General features: G+C 41.1%; 1 protein-coding gene across 1 annotated transcript in view; it reads right to left on the bottom strand.

Annotated features, from left to right (window-relative positions):
• Window positions 1-19,027, bottom strand: part of DOCK1 (dedicator of cytokinesis 1) — a 279,035-nt gene that overhangs the window by 101,190 nt on the left and 158,818 nt on the right. The gene's annotated exons all lie outside the window — the stretch shown is intronic.

Below are 19,027 nucleotides of genomic sequence, written 5' to 3'. Positions count from 1 at the left end.
AAAAAAAAAAAAAAGTAGTAATTTTCATAAACACAAATTTTTAATTATCCTATTATTTGCACATCAGGAAACTCGTACGGTGGGATGAGAGTACCTTACAAATTTATATTTGAAATATAAGCATGTGGAGCCATCGATAAATACAGATTAATTTAACAAAAGTTTATGACCAAAGTTTAACTCGCTATTTTTATTTGTATTTTACAACTAAAAAACCCAACCTGTTATAAAAGTTTAAGTGATAAGTTTAGGATCACTCCAGCATGAGGAGCTTGCTCATGCAGTCAACAACCAAAATGTAGCGCTCCGTGAGTAAACGAATAAATAAACCCACAATTGCCTTTTTTCCTTTTTTCTCCTGAGGAACAAATACTATTAAACCCAAACAGTTCTCCGCTCAGATTAGTTATTCATTTATAGGTTCAGGTAGATACGGGGCTAGAGCTGCTGTATCCTTGGCTCACATACCAAGTGCACGGGACATGGATCATGTCCTGCACGCTTCAGGTAAACTTTTCTTTTGTGGTTGTTTTTTGTTTTTTTTTTCAGTAAAATTCAAAGGTTAATTTGTGTAGGGAAATTTAGATCCATATAAGAAATCAATAATACACTTAAATGGGTATTACAGCGTTCCAGTGGACAAACTTCACGAAGAAAGGAGTTTGCAGAGCAAGATGAAATCCTTGTTGCTCTTGCAACAGCATCATGGTGGTGTCCAACCCTCGAGAACCCTTTCTGCTCTTGGTGCCTCTTCAGCCCAAAGATCTTTCACACTCTACTTTCTAATTAAAGTACCAAACTCAGTGATACAACACTAGACAGTAACACGAGACGAAACCTTTCCGTGCTGGTTTTCTCCCTAAGCATAAGAAAACCAAAAGATGTAAATCTCCCTTTTTTATTTCAGAAAAAGCTTTTGGGGATTGTTCCTTCAAGCTCCTAGTAGATTCTACAGCATTCCCAAATGCAGCACCGGCTCTGTAAGATGTCTTACAGCACTTACCACCCTGTACAGGCTTATTCGCTGCACGGAGAGAATTCAATTATTAATAAATAGCTCTGGGGAGCAGGCAAAAAACCCCTAAACCAAGGTGGTTCAATATCACTGCAATTTCATTTAATAACACTGCTGGAAAAAAATTGGTGATAACTCTTCCAGCACCTGACATTCATCCTTCCTGACTGTGCCATCCGATGAACCACCGTGGTCTTCACAGCCACGTGAACCCCTCCCACGATTCAGAGACAAAAGGACTTTCGGCTCGACCCAGTGAATCTCTTCTACTCTACGAGAACCTGCCATTGGCACCCGACAAGTTTTAAGAGCATTTATTTGCTAATATATCTATCCACAAAACACAATTCAGCCCTTCCAGACTTTCAACTACATTATCTGAAAAACTTGGAAAACGGTATGTACCAATAAATCTTGTCTCATCACAAGCCAGCTCTCCGAGGTTAATTGTGGTATATCGCTACCGGACGCCACGTGATTTCTGTGAGACATCTCTCACCAGTCTGTTTGACAGACTGGAAAGACAATTTTTATAGATCTACAGATCAATTCTCATGATCACCCAGTCTTGCAGCTGCACGGGTCGCCCCACACCTACATCTCTGCCCAGTGTGTCTTCATACGAAACCTATTTATCAGCTGTAACAAAACGATCACAGTCCCCACGTTACATCAAGGCAACTGCTGTATTTCATCTATCACACTTGTACAGGTAGCATTTCCATGTCAGAACAAGAGAACAGCTTTAACAGAAACATGTAAGTAAAAGGGATTAGATATTTTACAGGAGAGAGAACAGCATGCTCTGATACAAAACTCTACACAGGGAAAGTTTACAAATTTAAATCAAATCCAGGTTAAGCACAAAATGGAAGAGTCAGTGCTGTCAGGAGAACGATGTTAAAAAATGTTGAATGCAGCAACGTTTTTGCTCACTAGCTTCAGCGGGGTAATTTCTTCCCCCCTTAACTTTCAGAACAAACAAATTAGCAATTCATTCTACAGATGTCACAAGTTATAAAGGAAATTAATGCAACAGTCTAACTGAAATGAGGCTGAGTGAAACGTTGTTATTTTCCCTGTGGACTCTTAACGTCCACACACCCAAGTCCTGCTTTGTGAAGATAATATCCAGAAACTGCTCATGAAAGCGTAAAAAAAAAAAAAAAAATTCTAAACCAATTCTGCTTTTTTTTTTTTCCTTTTTTTTTTTTTTTTAAGATTCATTATGGAAGAATTTGGCTTAAGTTTGTCATTGGAAATATTCTAGGTTTTTTCCTAAGGGCTTTTATTCCATTTGCTTCTTCTAACACAAATAATTAGTTTGAAAACCTGACTAACAATGAAACAAACTCATGTAAGTTACGAGTGCTGAAAATCTAAAACCTACATTGACTTCGTTGTGAGTCAAACACAAAGCACAGTAAAGGATGGAAATCTTGAGTGCAGTCTGAATATTCATACAAAATTATCAACAGTTTGAGTCTATTTTTCAAATTTCTTATTAGCAACTCTTATGTTGGAATTCAACATACATTTTACATGCTGGATGAATAAATCACATATGCCAGCATAAATTTTTCATGATTTCTTCATAAATTCCTCATTTCTTGTTGTCAGTTGTCTTGGCAGAATCTAAAATATACGAAGCTGTAAAAACGTCAGTGTAATGTAATTAAGACAACTGTCTACTTTCAGTAGTTTTTGACAAGCACTGGGTGATGCTACTTACCACCCAGTATGCACGTCAAAGACTGCAGGGACCTTTCAGAGATACAGACAATTTAAAAAAAAAAACAAACTGCGTCACCCTTGACTAGTTGGTGACCATCTCACAAGTCCCTCAGGTTTTACATTTAATACCTGTTTGTAGATTCATATTCATTATAAACTTGTGTTTTCTTCCACTTCAGCACTGAACAGGAGTGGCATTTTCACCTTTTTCAATCAAGAAACAAGCGTTTACTAGAGTGAGGGATTTTTTTTTTTTTTCTTTTGGATATCATTAGACTAGACCAGAAAAGAGCAAATTGAGGGAGGAGGAATGAAGTAATGGATGCAGAAAGCGAGTCTTCACCCTTCAAGAGAAATTACAGTAGAGCTGAGAACGTGCTCTTCAAGAAGAACCAAGCCCCTGCTCCCTTCCTCAGCAGTCTGCCTGCATCAAAACACAGTTAGGGGGAAAAATGAGCTTTGAAGGTTCGGTCTGCATACATAGACGTGTCATTTGAAGGGAAGCCAAGCTCAGCGCACATTTGTATAATTTCATTGCTACACTAAGGCACTCCAGCACTGAATTTGGCAAGGAGTGAAAATGCAATGATCCCTCTCTACACCCCTTGATCAGTATTCACCTGAAAAAGCACATTTGCTTCTTGGCATTCCTGCAGTAGAGACATTTGGACAAACTGGAAAAAAATGAGAAATAATTCTTAAAAATATATAAAAGAAATCCCTAGATGCTGTGAAAATTACAGGCTTATGTAGACCAGGAAAACGACTAAGAAGTAGCCATTTCTGGGATACAGTACAGTGGTAAGCATAGAAAGTGCTTGATGCTGTACGAAAAGAGCGATGTACATCTCAACGTGAATATATTAGGTAATAACTATAGGATGTATCTTAAAGATGGAAATATTTTCCTTAGGAAAACTTTCCCTTACGAAAAAATGACTGAAGTGGTTGTGGAAAAAGCGCGTTGTAAAAAATAAGTTTCACTGATGAAAAAGTATTCAGTGTTTGAGAAGAACACATATATATGTCAGGTTTGGTTTTGAAAGTTGGCGGTTTTACTTTGATTTTTAAAAATTAAACATGGTTTCTGGCTGGAAAGATGCGAACAGTCCAGAAATAAGAACATGAGACAACAACGTGGGAGAGGGAGTGAATACTCACAAATACATCGTAGTATCGTACCTCCCTTTCAAATCTCACTGACAAAAACATGCAACTAAAATTAATTCCAGAAATGTTTCTGTCTGGCTTTCTTTAAAAGTGAACTGTCAGAAAACCATCAGCTATCTCCTTCTACATCTTACTTATTTTTCCAGCTTTGCGAGTACTTTTGTTACACCTTGTGTATTGCAGAAATGATGGGGCCAGCAAAAGGTAAACCATAGAAAGTAATACATTTTATCAGAGCCAAACACAGAGAGGAACAAACCCAGTGATTACTGAATACCTGAATTCTCAGAAGGAAAATTTCAGCATTAAGAAATAAGCAATACCATAAAGGTAATTTTTTTATGTTCTTTGTTAATAGAGGATCATCTATTCCTCCCACAAAGCTCTGGCAGTTTGACTGCAACGGGAACCAATATTTATTTTCACACGTAACATGAGAAAAACAGAAAAGAGAAATAAAGACCAGGGAGGGTGGATAAACTGTTAAGGACTACCCCATTTTGTGGCCTGTGCACTTCATCCATCAGACCCACGGGCAACCTTGAGAAGGAGTCGTCTGTTGGGCACTCATCGCTATACAGATCGTCTGATGGACTAAATTCCCAGTATTTTTGAGGATAACTGATGGACTAAATTCCCAGTGGTTTTGAGGATAAGTTGACTCACCACACACTGCAACACATCGCAATGTTCATGTATTAGCAGAAGTCTCCTCTTTGCCCCGTGCACTCCCATCTAACTGCTGTTGCAGCTCGATCTCAAGTTCCCTACCAGAGAACAGAGCAGCTGCCCCTCAAGAATTTACTTTGCCACATCAGTGTGGATTTGACAAGAGCCCAGGAAAACCCGCATTGACCACGGGCAAGCACCGGGGGTGCTGCTCTAACAGCACAGGGGAACTCCGTGGTAGTGCCCCGTGTTGGATGCCCCGGTGTAGAACCTGCACACGGTGCAGTAACTCCAAAGGGAATGTTTATATTCTACTCTGCCTCCTCCTGTTAACACCTCTGTTCTTTACACTGCCTAACCCCAGCGCTTGGGAGTGAGCAGGAGTAGTCTAGGTAGACTAGGGAGTGAGTCTAGGTAGACTGCAGTGTAATTACTCTCAATGGTTTTAATGACCTGCCAGATGGAGCTTTTGAAAGCAACACTGATCATCCCCTCCATCCCGAAAGCCACAAAATGTGTGCTAGTAACAGGGCAGAGGTGGTACCATGGCCCCCTGCCCCTCCATGACCTGTGTATCATGGCCAACTGCCTTCCTCACGGACGGCAGCCGGTGGGACACAAATCACCTGGGCAACCGCAGACGTTGCAAATGGTTTAAAGATAAAAGATCAAGGTTGAGATACAGGGAGCAAGGCTCTCCCTGCCAGCATCCCACCCGAGGCCACACTGGCCATCCCCTGTGCATCACAAACCCACCAGGAGCCTGTGGTCGGGATCAGGGGAGCGATCCCCACGCTGGGGGGGATCAGCAGAGACAGAGCCCCTGCACCAGCCCAGTGCTTTAATGCTGGCTCTACACCAGCTGCAGAAAGACAGATGACACCTGAGCCAACAGAAAGCCTGCCAAAACAAATTAAGCTGTCAAAAAAAATCAACAAATTTAATCGGCGGGATGATATTGTACCAAATGAGTGCTTTCTGTTAGGGAGAGGTGGTGGTATTCCACCAGTAGTGGTAGCTCTAAAATGAACTTTAGCAAGTTGTCACAACGCAGCTGGAGACAGCGGGTTCAGGGATCATATGCTCCGAGTTCAGCTGTGTCTCTGGAGCTACTTGGAGGTACCCTTTTCATTTTACTGCTAAACATACTGACCTTAAAAATTACAGTTTTCACACCTTCTGGAGTAACCATATACTTCTTTAAATTTTCCTGGTTTATTGAAGTTGCTGGCAATCAGTAAACAACTCCCACAAAGGCAAGGCTGTAATGCTCTTCCCAAGTCTGAAGGTGAGGGCTTAGGCAAGCTTAACAGTCAAGTCAGGGTGAGGAAAGTCAGAAGAGGAACAGCAACGGCATTTCCAGAGCTCAGCCCTTCCAGCAGCCAGATGCCTGAGGGCTCCGGGTGCAGGCTGCGAGCACAGGCAGGCTTTGGAGGGAGATAGGAAGATGTTAGGTGCTGGCTTTTCCACACGTGGCAGGACAAAAATCTGAAAAGCTGAGAGATCAAAGCTACAGCCTCTGGCAGAGCAAATGCAAGCGTATCCTTGAATGCACTGAACAGTAAATACCCTTAGCAGCTCCACAGGCGTTTGATGAATGTATATATACAATGAATTTTAAGAAGGAAAAATATTTGCTTTTAATATCTTTCATATTGTTTTTAAGACCCCCAAATGAAAAATGTCTTGGAAGTTGAAAGTCCACCCATTCAAAGGACAGGAGTTGCACGGAACCATTTGACATTATGCGTCCCAGAATTAACATTTTCTAATGCAAATTATACGTATTCACTACCTGTATGTTAAGGATGCTCTCATTTTGCTAAATGATAAAAAAAATAATGAATTTACCTTATCATTTCAATCTGTTCATCCCAAGATCTGTCCATATGTCTGTTTTACTAGCTCCAACAGTGCTTTTCCTAGCTGCAAAACCTGCTCAACTGTAACACAAATCCTTATGATGGAAGAAGAGAAACATCTGTCAAAAACGGCCTAGGTAAATCTGTGCCTCCTTGACATTCAGAGACAGAGAAGATGACTTTTCAGCCCTTGTACTCAGTGACATAAACCTTCACAGTGGTGATAGCCAACGATCCGGTACCTCTTTCCTCTCTAAATATACTTTAAACTCTTATTGTTCTATATCACACATGATTGTACAATCTGTTATGTCAGAGCGTGAATAATTTTCTTCTTTTCTTTTAAACTCTAGTTATTATTACACTGACTGTGCTTTCTCATGAACTGTACAAGCTTATTTTCTAGCATCTGTTCATGAAATACTTCTGATCCTAAAATTTAATAACCCCAGAAAAGGCCTCACTGGCTTTTTGCACATCGAGGCGACTGCTCTCAGAAGCCAAAGTGCTGCATAATTGTCAGTTATTTCAAAAGACAAAAAAAAACAGAAGAGGAACATGTTGGCAAGTTGAAAGCAAACAGGGCTTTAGGCATATTTTTACCCAAATTATATTACATTCGCAACTGTGCTGGTCTTGTGAATTATTAAAATAAAAATCATACAAAGCCAGCGAAGTACTATTTTATAATACATAAAATACCTCTGTTTAACCAACCAGGCTACTCCTCTGACCATGTTCATTTGACATGCCACATATGCAGGGCAGAAAAATCTTGCGGTAGAAGCAGCAGCATTTGAAAGGATGCAGTAAAATTATCATTAATATTCTGATACTATTTTTGTTCTCGTACAACTCCGTTCTCCTTAAAATGGGCTAATATTGGCAGGAGAAGGAAATACAACTGAGATGGTGTTAAATGTGTTGGAGGCTGGAGCCATCCCAGTGCCAGCAGCAGCACAGCGTGGACTCAGGCTGGATACCAAGAGGCACTCCTGGACATCTTTCACCTATAAAGCAACTCTTTTGGCTCTGCAAGACAAGAAAATGGGAAATTAAGATTTTGGCATGAGACTTAGAGTCACAAGGGCTGGTCCATTCTGACAAGCTGTCTTCTGAAATGCAACAGCCTGCAAGCAATAAGAGATATGGTACGGTCTGGCTAAACACAATCAAAGACCTTCTCAAGGCACTGCAATCCCAGAAGCTTCCCAGCATTGCAGTTTCACCCTTCCTTGCCCACGGGCTTGTCTGGGCCAAAGGAAGGTGGCTCAAAACTCTATTTCTTCTACTTCAGGGAAAGATTTTTCAGCTTGCCACACTTAAATGGAACCAAAGGAAAAAAGAGCGCAGCCCAGAAGACTGTGTAAGATTTCTTTACGCGTTATCCAGTTGTAATTTTTCAAATTACAAAATCCGTAAGTTTGTATTCGGCAAAATAAATCAGATGAGATTTCTGAAAGGGCGGAGAGTACGGATACAGCTCTGTACACTGCACCAGTCCTAAAAGTCATATCCCAGGCAAAAAGAAACAAAAAAAACACCGTGAAGAAGCTTTAATAATTTTTTAAGTCTGATAACCTGTATTCTTTACATCTAGACCTCCACAGCCAGCCTCTCTATCTCAGTACATGAAGGACAAACTTTCTCAGAAGCCTGCTGAATTTTTCTCTCTCCTCCCTCCAGTTTAAACCCTCCTGACTTCTTGTACCACCAGCAAGAAAATTTCTTCTTGCATTTCTTGACGCACAAGGGGCAACACTGGCTTTTTAACTATTTCCCAGTATTTTGTACTCCTGTATCGCAAAAGAAAGGTGAGTGATGGAAGGCAGTCAGAAGGAATAACCCAGGAATGTTGTGGATACCGATTTCACTATGGAAAGTAAATCAGCAGTGATCAACACACCAGAGCATTTCCTGCAGCGTGTGCTGATTCCTAAGGAGAGGACCACGCGCTCAACTCTCTTTTCCCTTGCAATATTATAACCTTCTCCCAGAAGAAATTCTTATCTCAGCAAGAAGAAAGGGCAAAGGGTTTTCTCTGATATTGCTGCTGGTGGCTTTGCTCTGTGTTTCTTTCTCTGCCCTCTCCCCTCCAGCACCTGTAGTCCCCGCACGTGGTGGGTCAGCAACTCCAGTCCCCACAGGGATCCCTCAGGACAGCAAAACCTCCCACTTCCCTGAAAATCAACAGGCTTGGGTTTTGCCTTGTTTATTTGGAAGAAGAAAAAGAGCACGAATTTCCGTGGTTCTGATAATTTTCATTATTGTTATTTAAAAGAAATGGGAGAATTACAGTGCAAAGCAATTGATTTGACTGGAAAAGTAAATAAAACTCTTTCTAAAATACGACTGATCATCAAAAAGGTTATTTTCTCTCCCACCTCTAAAGTGCTCAGAATAACAAAGTCACTAATTGATGGTCAAAGGCAGAGAATTTATAATCCAGATTCAAAGCTAACTTCAGAAATCTTCCTTACAGAGCAACAGCCAAGAGAAGCTTTTAAGCCTGAACTTCATTTTATAATGTACAAATAAGCATTTTTTGGTACTTCCCAAGACTGAAATATTGTTGGGTTTTTTTTAAATACTGGAAAAGATTAATAAAACTCAAGTGTGAAAAAGCAGCACATACTTCACTCACTAGCTATTTTTAAATGTGCAATAGTATTAAATGAAGCTGACGTGAAAAAATAATGATCTTGAGTGAAAATTGCTACACCTTCCATGTTAAAAATAGGCATCACATGCCATCAGCTTTTACTGTTAGTAAAAATGGAGTCTTGCTAACATGCTTTTTAACACCTTCAGCTTCATTTTATTACCCACTTCACGCTGCTGCTTTTGTAAGAAACAAGTATTCACACGTTCTTGCTCATGCCATAGATTCTGTGCCAAAAAAAGAGAAGTGATTTCATATTTGGGTGCGTGATGCGGACAGCACTTCAGGCCATTGTTTCAATATGCAGAACGGATCGATCCAGGCAGTGGCCCCAGAGCACGGGCTGCCTGTCAGGGCACCAGAATTTCGATTGATAACTGGAAGATCACACTGAGGTGGGTTTAGGTGTCCTTGTGGATACGCTGCACACATCTGCAGTATGATAAGGTGGTACCTTGTTCCCTGCTGCTGTAAAGTCAGGTAATTTGAAGCTGCATTTCAAGACGGGACCATCAGAGCCTCACTCCAAGCGCAGCACAGGGAGGTCTCGGGGACAGGCTGCAGCGGGGCGTGTGGTCCTTCTGCCGCTCGAAAGGAAAGCAAGGCCAGCACGTATGGGGAAGGGCTCTGCTCTTTTTGGCTGAGGGCCAGCGTAATGAACTGGGAGGAGAGGACTGGATATCAGCTGGCTTTGCCCCCGCTCCCATCCGAGCAGCACAGACCTGCAGAAGCGATGCTCTACCAGCCCTGGCCTGCCCTGCCTCAGCCCCACGGATGCTCTTCAAACAGTCTTTGGACTCCCACCACCAAATGACACCGTCATCATTTTCTCAGCCTTGTTTTTTGTCACATGTACAACTGATACTTAATTTTTCCTGCGGGAACCTGGAGAGCAATCACTCCTGCGGGCGGTCCCACAAAATTCGGTGCTGCAGGGAGAGAGATTGATCTGGCACCAAAACTGAATGCGAGGAGCCAGGCAAAGCGGAATAAAGCTGTAAGGCTCTCCGTGGTCCCAGAGGCTTCATGAAATAAAAAAGCAAATACGCATATGCAGCTTCATCCCAAACACCCACACTGGTACAATAACATGCCTTCAAATGTTCATGATCTGACCTCCCTCAAGCTTATAATACAGTTCAACTCTGAATAGCTACACACCAGGGTCTTTTGAGTGAGTCCAGACAGTAAAAGAGAAAAAGAACATTAGAATTATAACTCACAATTTTAAATTTAAAATTACTGTTAGGGTCTTTTCAGTTATAATTAGAAAATTAAGAATCTGAAAGTTGTAAATTAATGGAACTCTTCCACTAAAGGCTCTATCTGATTAAATATAATCTGCTGAGGGTTTCTGCTGCTCCTGAAACAAGTAGAGCACAAACGAGACAAACAAAAATATGTATTATTATTATTATTATCCACTATTCAGTGCAGAATATATTGAGTTCTTCTTGCACCGTTTTATAACCAAAAATATCACAGAAATCAAACTGATAAATATACGGGCTGGTATGAGTACAATCGTCACGAAGTACTTTCATGTCAAGCGAGGTTTAGATTCTAGGATGGGAAATAATACCCAAATCATTCTTTTCCATTTGAAATTAATTTGGCAATGCTTCTTCAGATCTCAATTAGACTCTTACCAGAGAATTATCATGAAACAGAGTCTAACAACCTCCTGTAGCTTTTTCTCAAAACAATAGATGAGACCCAGGAGATCTTAACACTGTATATATGCAAGTCAGGGAAAAAAAAAAAAAAGTGCAGGTATCCAAATAATGAGTTGGCTTTATTAGTATCTTTTTAAAACAAAAGAAACCAGACATCCACAGCGTACAGTGGATGATGATGCCAGAAAATGAGGAAGAAAAAGCTGTTTGAAATGTTATCTTCCTTTTGCTTATCGTAACCACCGAGCCTAGCTGCTACTTTGGCCGGGTTGCAGAGAGCTCATATGCCCTATTTTTCTTTTAAAGTATCACATTTCTGAGCTGCTTCTGAAAACGACACTGTGAGGTGGCTCTCAATTGCTCGTTACCTGTTTACAGAACAAACGTTTAAGAGTTGACAAAATATATCAAGGAAGATGACCAGCAGGGCAAACTCTTGGTTTAGGAGCTACCCCTACCAGTGACACCCCGTGAAACACCCCAGCAGTAACACGGGAAGCCCACTGGACAAAGTATTACTCTAAATTCACACATCTTTACAGTCTTCAAGCCTCCCAAGATACACGTAGCTTTTAAAATGTCTTGAAGGGATTAAATCTCACACCAGCCAAAGGAGGATAACCAGGCAATGAAGAGGAATATTGCCAGGTCTAAACCTTAAGACTGTCTTACTACTAAAAACATATCAATTGGCTCCTCATCCATTCATCCAGTTCAAGAAGAGATGCTTCCCAACACACAATTCTTTTCTTTAAAGCCACCATAATTTTCTTGTGGAAAATAAAAGGTTGAGGTGTCATGGAATATATCAGAAATATTTTGAGACGATGTTAACTACTGCTGAACAATTAAGATGTGCATGTTAGCCTAACGCTCCGAGGGGATATTTTCAAAGTGAGTACTGAATAAGGATCATTTTTTCCCCAGCAAAATTAAACGCATCATCTCCCTCATGCTTTAGGATGAAATACACCTGCAACAGTCTTCACTTGATTTTATAGAGATGCCATAGCACAGAGATCTACAATCCCAGGAGGAGAGCACATCCCATCGATGCTTTAGGGAGAGAAAAATAGGTTTGTCAAGGGAAGCATAACAACACGAGACAGAACAAGCAGAGTCACAGCAGATGCTTGACAGAGTCACCCAGCCCAAGCCCACCTTCCTCGCCGTAGGATATCTTCACCAAAAACCAAACGTGTCTCTGAACACATGAAACCCATAATTTAGACTATATAATAATGATCAAAATGGTAACTATTTTAGTACTAGAAATCATTATTCCACCTCTAGACTCCAGAATAGATTAATCATGATATAAATAGAGGTGGGGGAGTACTCTGAGAAGCAGCAGATGTTTTTGGGGGGGTGGGAGGGGGCTGTGACATCTCACCCATACATCCCCAACTTTGGCAGCTTCATCAGCACAAAGGCTGCTACTAAACTTCCCTAGCATAAGTGATCACAGATTACAGAAATAAAGGAGAAAACCAGATCCATTAAATCTACTGGACTGCCAAAACCCCGACTGTTCATCAATTCTCACGACAGTACTGTTACCAATATACCTCTTATGCCAGGATCAAGGTTTCTATCTCCTAATGACTGGGATGAAATAACCTGCCACAGGGGATGCTTCCTCTCCTCCTGCTACGAGAACCATCAGGAGAAAATAGCACCTCCTGAAGCACGGTCCTTCAAGGAACGTCAGCCTTTGGAGTAAGAAAAAACCCCTTGTGTTATTTTAAACATAGTCAAGTAGCAGTCATTGTACTCCCAGGTCCAGTTAATTTGACAGGGACATCACTAAACCAGAAATCCTGCAGGGTCTTCACTGAAAAGGTCAGGACATTACGCAACCAGGTTTTATGGACAGCAAAAAGATTCCCTCCATGTACAGAAACTGTATCTTTATATAATTTACCAATGTGCATTCACCTCTTTTATTTACAGATGAAACTTTGGGGTACATGAGTTACCATTGAAAACTGGCTCCTAAGAAAGATACACGCTTTGAAAATTTTTATCCTCAATCTATACACGGTAAACAGCAGGAGGGTTTTTCTATACAGAGAAATATTTGGCACCAAAGAAAAACAAAATTGCTCCCATTTGAAGTCTTTTTCATTCCGTCCCTGAATAAAATTATTTTGGTTTTTTTTCAAGTTGCATGACTGGACTCTTAAACTTTCTAAATAAGAAAGCACAGAGTCCCACAGGAAACGTATTAACAGTCAGGAAAAGTAGCACCATTTCTTTCTAATCAAAGCTTTTCCTACTGTTCAGACTCTTCTTGAAACAACGCATCCCTTATCCTCCTAAAAGACAATTGGATTGCAAACACCTCCTTCATCACCATATCCTATTTGGAAAACGTAAAAGAGTTACCGTATTCCATAACAACACCTATTGAGTAAATATTTTAATGATCAGTGCCCCAGTTCTAAGCGCAAGCTTTCAAGTCACGTCTACTAATAATCTCTTTGAAGGTGGGATTAATGCAGGCTTGCACACTGTACCTATGCAGGGGGTTTGGAAAACGAAGCAAGGATGTCACAGGGTTTTTTGTGCTTCCTCCCCTCACCCTATATGTCTGATATTACTTGATAGTCTGTAAAATTTTGTTCTGTCCCTGCATTTTTTTGCTGTAGTTTTCTATCCAGAATCTTTATGATCCTTCCGGACTATTTTCCACCACACCACCATCCATCAGTAGCTTGGGATGGATTTGAAGTAAGAGCTTTTGCCCTTGCACCTAATTTGACAGATGCAACTTGACTGGTCAATTATGTGAGTGCAAAGAGGCTATTTTCATACATTTATTAAAAACATTAGTGGTTTGGTTTCTGTATGCTTGTATAAAACCTAGCAGAATACTGCAATTAAGCGAAATTTCAATAATTTAAAAACCAGTTTTATTTTGGTTTTGGGTTACTTGTCAGTAAGAATAACTCTTGGGCCACTGAAGCTCATACTACATTTTAAGGTTCACAGTTATGCAAAACTTGCTTCAGCTGATAACCGCTTTAGTGTTTGCACACTATCGACGGGCAGTCACACACAGAGCTGAAGTTAATTCCGAAAGCACAGTAGAGATCTGACAGGTACTGCTATGACAACCACGGAGCAGGAGAACCTACATTGCCCTGGAAGCTCCAAAAACGAACGTGTACAAAGCACTCCAGCAAACAGGGAAAAGGTACATGTCTACCAGATGCAACGCCCCAATCCTCCTTCTTCCCCTTTGCAAGGTTTTCTTTTTGGCTTTTCACACAGAAAATTCATTAGGATTCTGGACTGGGTGTTCAGGAGGAAACACACCTCCACCCACCTGCAACGCCAGTGCAGGTAACACCCGGCAGATTCCCTCCACAAGGCACGATGCATTTCCTCCGGAAAAAAAGATGCAAAGGCACAGGAAACCTCATTCTGAGAAGCAGCTCATCCCTTTTTCTCCAGCTTCAAAAGGCAATATAGCCAGGTATTTTATGTAAATGCGGACATTAAACACAAAAAGTAGAACAGAAAACATCCGATTCATTTTTCATAGGCGGCTCAGCTTCCACTGGAACAGCTGCAGATGAAAGTAGTAGCTACAAATTAATATATCATAAAGTCTACCAAAGGAACTGATTGTCTCAAATGCCAAAAGGAAGACCAAAGACTAAATTATTTTCATTTACAAAAACGCAGAGAGGAACTGTTTTCATGTTCTGAGTTATGTGTTTAAGAGGAACCTAAATTTAGCTTGTCAACTTACGACAAAAGTTAAAAACAATTTCTAGAACAGGTCTGAATCATTTCTAAACATGATTTAAAAGGAGAAAGTGTAAATAACACAAAATCCCTGCTTTTTTTTTTTTTTTTTTTAAACTGCTTTTACAGTTAAAACTCCTCAAGTGTGTTTTCCTGCGGGAGATGCCTGGAAGCAAGAATCTCCTCCAAAGCATGCCCCTTCCCTATCGTGAAACACAGGAAAACCTCCTGACTCCTTGCAACTATTAAATACAGCTATCAGAGTTTACCACAGAGACCTGCGTGACAGAAATACCACCGTGACTGACGATCAGGCCTAAATTTCATTATCAAGCATCTGGTGGATTGCTACAAAGCGGCTGTCGCAGTAGCTGTCAGCACAGCTGATAAAACCACTTCCTTTTAATCCAGTGATCTTATGCCTTTACCTTAATAGGAATAACTCTTCCCGAAAATGTGAACACATATAAACCTTACAACAGATGGAATTTAAAGGTGCCCAAGTATCTTGAACGGAATTATGAGCAATTTTCAACAGCCATGTTTAAAACTACAAGTAGCATTTTTCTTTTAAAGTTGTCTTAGCTCACCCTTATTTTTAGGCACCGTGATCATGAATACATTTAGTAACCACTCGTCAGGAGTTTACCAGGCTGAAAAATTCCTCCCGAAAAAGAAAATCCAACAGATGAAAAGCTCCCTAAAGTCAAACTAAACGTAATCCTAACATGGTTCAACACGGAGAAGTAGCTCCAAGTGACAGATACCCACGGGAACACCACGCTGGCAGTGGCGAAGCTGTCGAGGGCAGGAGATTCCCTGCCGACCCCTGGGCGGCCGAGCACGGCAGCAGGGCTCACCCGACTGCAGCCCCCACAGCCACGCTGCCACCTCCCACCACTGCAGAAGTTCACCTCCGAGTCCCAGCCCAGCATCCACCGCCCAACACAGCGACAGGGCTCACCACGACACTAAGAGATCTTTAGTCCCCTTTTCCCTAAATTACAACCGGCATCTTTACAGACACTCGCCAAACTGGTTTTTAAGTATCTTTGCTGGTGGAGAGTTCACAACACCCCAAAAAATCCACCTCAGTGCTCACTGCTGAAGTACATCCCCCAGCCTCAAACCTCAGGGTTTCTTGCTACAGTCTGTGATCAACATTTCTCTTGCAATTCAACGTGGATATGCAAAGGTTTTTCCCACCTGCTCTGCTGCAAAATTGTATGTATTTGAAGACAATTTCTTCTCTTTCTGCCATTCTTCTCTTTTCTTTAGGTTTTCCCTAAAGCAACGGCCATTTCACAGAATGACAGAATTATCTCAGTTGGAAAAGCCCTTGGAGCCCCTCCAGCCCAACCATGACCCTCCCCCTGACCCTTCCAACTCCCCCAGATCCCTCAGCGCTGGCTCAGCCCGACTCTTCAACCCCTCCAGGGATCCCGGGGACTCCCCCCTGCCCTGGGCAGCCCATTCCAACGCCCAACAGCCCCTTCTGCACAGAAATCCTTCCTCAGAGCCAGCCTGACCCTGCCCTGGGCAGCTTGAGGCCATTCCCTCGGGGCCTGGCGCTGGGGCCTTGGCTCCAGAGACTCATCCCCCCTCTCTGCAGACAATATATGGATAAAGACTTAATAATTAAATACTGTTTGGATATTCTTAATCAACCACCTCTGAAAGCACTGTGCTGGCAGGTATTGGCCTTGCAGGCATTCTGCTTTTTGGTTTAAGCACAGCCTCCCGCTCTTCTCCTAGAAGCAGCTCTTTCAAACATACATGCTATGGTCTATTATTCACCTGCCACCCTGTCATCAGTGTGGGTTTTTTCCATTTCTGTTGCTTGGATATTGTTGCTTACTATCAAACAGCAGCTGATTTTGACTGAAATTTGACAGGGAAAGGAAAAGCCATAGCATGAGGATGAATATTCTTTTCTTTTACCCCTTCTGACAACTGACGTTGCGCGGCACCTGATGAACCTGCACTGCAGCTACCATGTCTTGCCACGTCCTCTCAGCAGTCAGCAAACCAATCCTGCCTTGTATATCATATCGGTGGCAAACCAAAGGATGACACAAAATTGGTGACATTCAAAACCTTGGACTCTTCATTAACAAACTGCTTTGCTAAAACAACAGATGTTGGTTTTAATTAAATTAGAGAAGTCAGTAAGCAGAGTATTAACCGCCACATCTACAACAAAAAAAAAAACCACAAAAAAACCCACCAAAACCAAAACAAAACCTAAACAATTATCTCATGAGATATGAAGATTTTTGTGTTCATTTCAACGCGATGGGCGGTAATGCAGCGTGACTGTGTGTGTTACTGAAACGAGGGCATGCTGAGCACGGGAAGCAACCCTGTGCGTGGCACAGAGCACTGCGGGCACAGGAGAGAGAGAGGACCCCGAGGGTTCAGTGCCCTGTACCAAAAACACGCGTGCAAAGCACACAGAACAGGAGTAATTCCTGTGACTATGAATGCACACATGTGTATTTATGGATATAGGAATCCTACTAGTAAAGTTCCAAGAAGTGTAGCAGGAAATTTGAACTGTATTTGCAAATGGTCCCTGTAATATAGTTGTTCACACACCTTTCTCTGTTTCCCCTCTTTCTTGTGGCTACAGCTCTATCTAGCCAATATATTTTAATTTACTGTTGGCTATCTGGAAGCAAACCATCACATGGAGAGGGGCTGCCTCTGCCACGAAGGTGAAGAGATACCTCCTAAGGCAAAGGGGACTTGGAGCTCTAACTTCCAGGTGAGTAATTTTTTTTCCCTTTGTTTCCCACTACCGGATATATTTTATGCAGAGAAACAAATGAACTCGCAATCATTCCAGATATAGTTAAAAATTACCTCACTTAATTTGGCTTATGGCACAGAAATACTCGATGTGTAGAAAGAAGTGCTTTGCAAGAGCAACACAAAATGCCATGCTCTGACTTCTTTCTATTGAGAAGGTCGTTGTAGCTTTAAAAGACAGAATTTGCTCTTAAATTTTTCCTAGTTTTCTTCAATAAAAGTTTATAGGGGTGAAAATAAGTGGACCAGATGGACAAAAAGATATTTTACAATGCAGCTTTCTGTTTTTGGAAGCCACATTAACTTCAACAGGAAAACTGAAAAGCACTCAAATCAATTCAGAAGCATTTACAAACAAGCTGGTGTAATGAAAATGAACTTGTAAATTAGAGATGAACAACCCCCTTTAGCACTTCTGCAGATATTCATCAACACCAGAAAGACTTGAAAACCGTTGTTTTTTTTTTTAACTTTAAATACTACTCTGATATTCTATGGGTACTGAGGTTATTCAGTGATAATCAAAGATCTTAACAACACATCCCATTTCTGCTTCTTCAGGACTTAATGTTCAGCATGGGAAAGAGAGAAGACTATTTTTAAGGATCAGAAAATCAAAGTCCCTCCCCTAACTGAGGATCTCTGCATCGCACTTTGTGTTACTCCAAATTTTCAGAGTGAGGAACTGCCTTGGTAAGGATCTCTTTGTGCTTTAAAGAAAAAAAAGGTGGGGAGGGAAAGATTCTTTCTATACTTTTCCTCTTTCATTTCTAGGACCATCAGTCCACAGTTGGGTTTTTTTTTAAAAAAAAGAGGTCAAATCCCCACGCAAATGCACACCCAGAGGTCATCTGGCAGTATAGTGAAGATATTATAAGGAATACTGATCATCTTTATATCTGGTGGAAGAGTCATTGCAGTATTATTGTTCACAGCACAGTAATTGCCTTGTGACTGGTTAACTGGCATTGAGTGTCCAAACACAGACCTTCCCAATCATATCTCAAAAGATTCTGCAAAGCACAGAGATGTTCTCCTATTCAAGAGGATGCCAGGTAACATACACTGGGGGGGGTGTGGGGTGTTCCAAAGCATCTGCAACACGACTCTCCAGACAGTTGGAGTTCTTGAACCAAAACCACTTTCAAAATTATAAAAAAAAAAGAAAAAAAACGAAAAAAACCCCAAACAATAACCCAAGGGGCTTCAGATCTTCCTCATCAGCTAATCTCAAAGGGCTCTTCACGTAAAACAGCAGGTGTTTTACATGCCATGCAGAGGTGTGCATCCCTAGCCAATGGGTATAACTCAAAAGGTGGCTGAATCTCCTAACTCATATTTATTAAGAATGGATTTTATTAGGCGGTTAAGGAGACTTTAGAAGCCAAGATTAAAGTTACAGTGTATTTTTATAACGGGAGAAAGAGCTGTGGTTCAGGTTTTTATATAAGTAAACACTGACAACTTTATGGCATGGCAGCTACCAGTAAGCACAGAAGAGATTTCTCCAGGCAACTAGTAAATAAAATGGTTTTTTCCTTATACTTTCATCACAGTACAGATAAAAGAATTTGACACACTTAACAAATGTCACAAACATAAAATACTGCACAAAGGAATGCTAAATAATGACAAAGCTGTAATTATTGAGAAAAGAAAAAAAAAAAAAAAA

The sequence above is a fragment of the Athene cunicularia genome (genome assembly GCF_003259725.1).
Source record: "Athene cunicularia isolate RWA chromosome 6 unlocalized genomic scaffold, athCun1 chr6_part1, whole genome shotgun sequence".
In the NCBI taxonomy this organism is placed as follows: Eukaryota; Metazoa; Chordata; class Aves; order Strigiformes; family Strigidae; genus Athene; species Athene cunicularia.
Note: the sequence above shows the minus strand (reverse complement) of the source record. Positions and strands in the feature narration are given on the sequence as shown.